Source organism: Dermochelys coriacea, chromosome 20 (assembly GCF_009764565.3).
Source record: "Dermochelys coriacea isolate rDerCor1 chromosome 20, rDerCor1.pri.v4, whole genome shotgun sequence".
NCBI lineage: Eukaryota > Metazoa > Chordata > Testudines > Dermochelyidae > Dermochelys > Dermochelys coriacea.
The window spans coordinates 10,053,457-10,056,672 of NC_050087.2; the positions used below are offsets into that span (position 1 = coordinate 10,053,457).

Here is a 3,216-nt window from a genome sequence, read left to right on the forward strand (position 1 = left end):
TCATCCTGCCCATCCATCTCATGCAGGACGTGGGCTACCAGCACGGCAAGGTGGTGTTCAGCGGCTGGAGCCATGGCGACATCATTGAGAAGATGGTGAAGGACCGGCGCTTGGCCGACTTCTACGAAAGCAAGCGCATGGATGTGAGTGAGGGGGCAGCAGTGGGGCATGGGCCAGCAGGGGATGGGTAGCTACAGTGGTGCCTTATCATACTCCAGCCACTTAGCTCCCTTTTGTGCCAAGCTGATGTTCCTGGCTGTGGCAGCCCTGTGGCGCAGCACCAGTGCCTGAGGCAGGGGGAACAACCAATTCAGCTCTGGTGCCCCAAGGGGTAGGGCTGGGATTCTCCAAAAGGAGTGGGGGGGGCTTGGCAAGGAAGTGCCCTCCCCGCATCAGTGCAGACCCCAGTTCCAGCAGGGCCGCCGTGAGGCTCTGGTCCCTTTGTCCTTAGACTGAGCAGGAACCCCCAGCCCCTTGGCGAAGTGGAGGATCTGCTCGGGGCTGGACTAGGAGCCACCTGCATGGGGTGAGAGCCTGACCCAAGAATTGACTTGCCCTTTGCCACAATGCCCCCCACTCCTTGTCCTCACCCACTGGAGCCTTCCTGAACCACCCGCTCTCTAGCTCAGTCCACATAGCACTTCCTCCCTGTGTCCCAGCCCCCCATGGCTACCTGATGGGGGCATCTCTAGCCTGGCTCTCACCCTCCAGCTGCTGACTTGCCCCAGCGCGGGGTTCACTGATCTGGCTGAGATTGTGTCTCGCATTGAGCCGGCCAAGAGCTACCTGTCCGATGGCTACGCTGATGGTGAGTGGGGGCAGGGGGGTGACGCAGGGCTCTCTGCCCATGTCACTCCAGTAGGATTCTGGGGCCCCAGCAAGGCTGTGGGACGGGGGCTAGGGCTGGGATAGAAGGGGGGACTGTGGGTCAGGAGTTAAGGGCAGCAGGGCCAGGCCAGGAGCAGCTGCCAGCCCCATGTGTGCTCCTATCCCAGGTGAGGAATCTGACTACCTGACGGAGTACGAGGAGGAAGGGCTGGACCCCGCACGGGGAGAGGAAGAGTTGTTAGCGCCGACTGAGTGGACCCGCACTGAGGTATTTGAGATTATAAGCTCTGGCCTCTGCTCCCTGGGGCGGGGGTGTGCTGTGCCCAGCTGCTTCTCCTGGGGCCCTCTCTAGATGGGGGAGCTGGCCGAGGTGGGGCTCCGTCTGGGTCACTGTTCTGGCCGCTGTAGGGAGCGCTGGTCCCAGATGCTGCTGCCCATGCTCCAGGGAGCAAGGGTGGGCCTGAATTCCCCAGCCCCTGGGACCGTGCCCCCCTTCCCTGCACAAACACTGTGGGCTCCCCACGGGATGCTCTCCACAGCCCCCCGCTCCTCTGGGGCAGAGGTTCCCATTCACACTCTCCATGCCAGCACCTGGGCTCCTTGCTCTCAGGCTGGCATCGTCGCACTCCGGAGCGCAGAGGGGCCAGATCCTGGGGGTGGGGCTAAGAGTTGTGTGGGAGGGGGTGGGAAATGGACCTTCCCCTCTTGAGTAGGGGGACCAGCCCCACCCACCGCAATATGGGGCTTGTCTGGACCAGACGTTGCCCTAGATGACCCTGGTGTGCTCGAGAGGAGGGGGGGCTCTTGGCCACGTGGCTTGTCCTTACCCAGCTGTCACTAAACAGGCCTGAATTATCCCTGCCTCGGCCTGGGAAGAAGCAGGGCGATTGCCCTGGGGGCAGCTCTCCTGGGACACGGGGGTCTCACTCCGGACTTGATGGAGGGACGGGGGGGTGTTCTCCACTCCGCTCTGACTGGACTCTAGTCTGAGTTCACACTCGTCCTGCTGGTCCTTCCTGGCCCTGAGCTCTCTGGCCTGGGGCAAGGGCCCATCATGACAGCAGCACTGCTGCCCCCTCCTGCCCTTGGTGGCTGACTGGGCCCCATTCTCCCCGAGGGCTGGGTCTGTGCCATCACGCGCTGTCTTCTCCTTCCAGGATGAGGAGAAGAGTCTGCGGCACCGCAACTTCCCGCCCCAGGAGTGAGCCCAGCCGCCTGCTCCCGGACTGGGACAGATGTGCCAGCCCTGGGCCTGCAGGTTCCTTGGAGACTGTAGCCTGCATGTAGCTGGGGCACTGGAGCCCATCCTGCGCTAGATCCCCCTGGCCTGCATCTGCTGCTGACGTCCTGAGGCCAGCCTGGTTCCACTCCGTTAATGGCCAGGGTTCTGCCGGGGTCAGCAGCCCTTCTACATCTTCCAGTCTGCAGTGGGACCTGGCCTGGACTCACCTCAGGGTGGAGTGGTGGCCACTAGGCCCAGCACTCTCCATCAGCCAGTACGTGCCCCAGGCCAGCGCTGCTGCAGTTCCGGGGGGCCCTCAGCTAACCGCTGTATCAGTTGCAGGCCTATGCTGCTCGCTCCAAGGCCCTGCATTGCTCCAGGGACAGCAGGGCCCAGTCCAGCAGCCTCTGCTGGTAGGGGGTGAGGATGAGTTAATGGTGAAATCCTAGCGGATCTTAAACATAAAAAAGAAGCTTACAAGAAGTGGAAGGTTGGACATATGACCAGGGAAGAGTATAAAAATATTGCTCGGGCATGTAGGAAAGATATCAGGAGGGCCAAATCGCACCTGGAGCTGCAGCTAGCAAGAGATGTCAAGAGTAACAAGAAGGGTTTCTTCAGGTATGTTGGCAACAAGAAGAAAGCCAAGGAAAGTGTGGGCCCCTTACTGAATGAGGGAGGCAAGCTAGTGACAGAGGATGTGGAAAAAGCTAATGTACTCAATGCTTTTTTTGCCTCTGTTTTCACTAACAAGGTCAGCTCCCAGACTGCTGTGCTGGGCAACACAAAATGGGGAAGAGATGGCCAGCCCTCTGTAGAGATAGAGGTGGTTAGGGACTATTTAGAAAAGCTGGACGTGCACAAGTCCATGGGGCCGGACGAATTGCATCCGAGAGTGCTGAAGGAATTGGCGGCTGTGATTGCAGAGCCCTTGGCCATTATCTTTGAAAACTCGTGGCGAACGGGGGAAGTCCCGGATGACTGGAAAAAGGCTAATGTAGTGCCCATCTTTAAAAAAGGGAAGAAGGAGGATCCTGGGAACTACAGGCCGGTCAGCCTCACCTCAGTCCCTGGAAAAATCATGGAGCAGGTCCTCAAAGAATCAATCCTGAAGCACTTAGAGGAGAGGAAAGTGATCAGGAACAGTCAGCATGGATTCACCAAGG

At 59.7% G+C, this 3,216-nt stretch overlaps 1 long non-coding RNA gene across 1 annotated transcript; it reads left to right on the forward strand.

Moving 5' to 3' along the window:
• The first annotated feature begins 712 nt into the window (after positions 1–712).
• On the forward strand, positions 713–2,476 carry LOC119846033. The gene is made up of 3 exons (XR_006278381.1): positions 713–808; positions 996–1,096; positions 1,986–2,476. It is a non-coding gene; the product is annotated as an uncharacterized LOC119846033 (long non-coding RNA).
• The last annotated feature ends 740 nt before the right edge of the window (positions 2,477–3,216 follow it).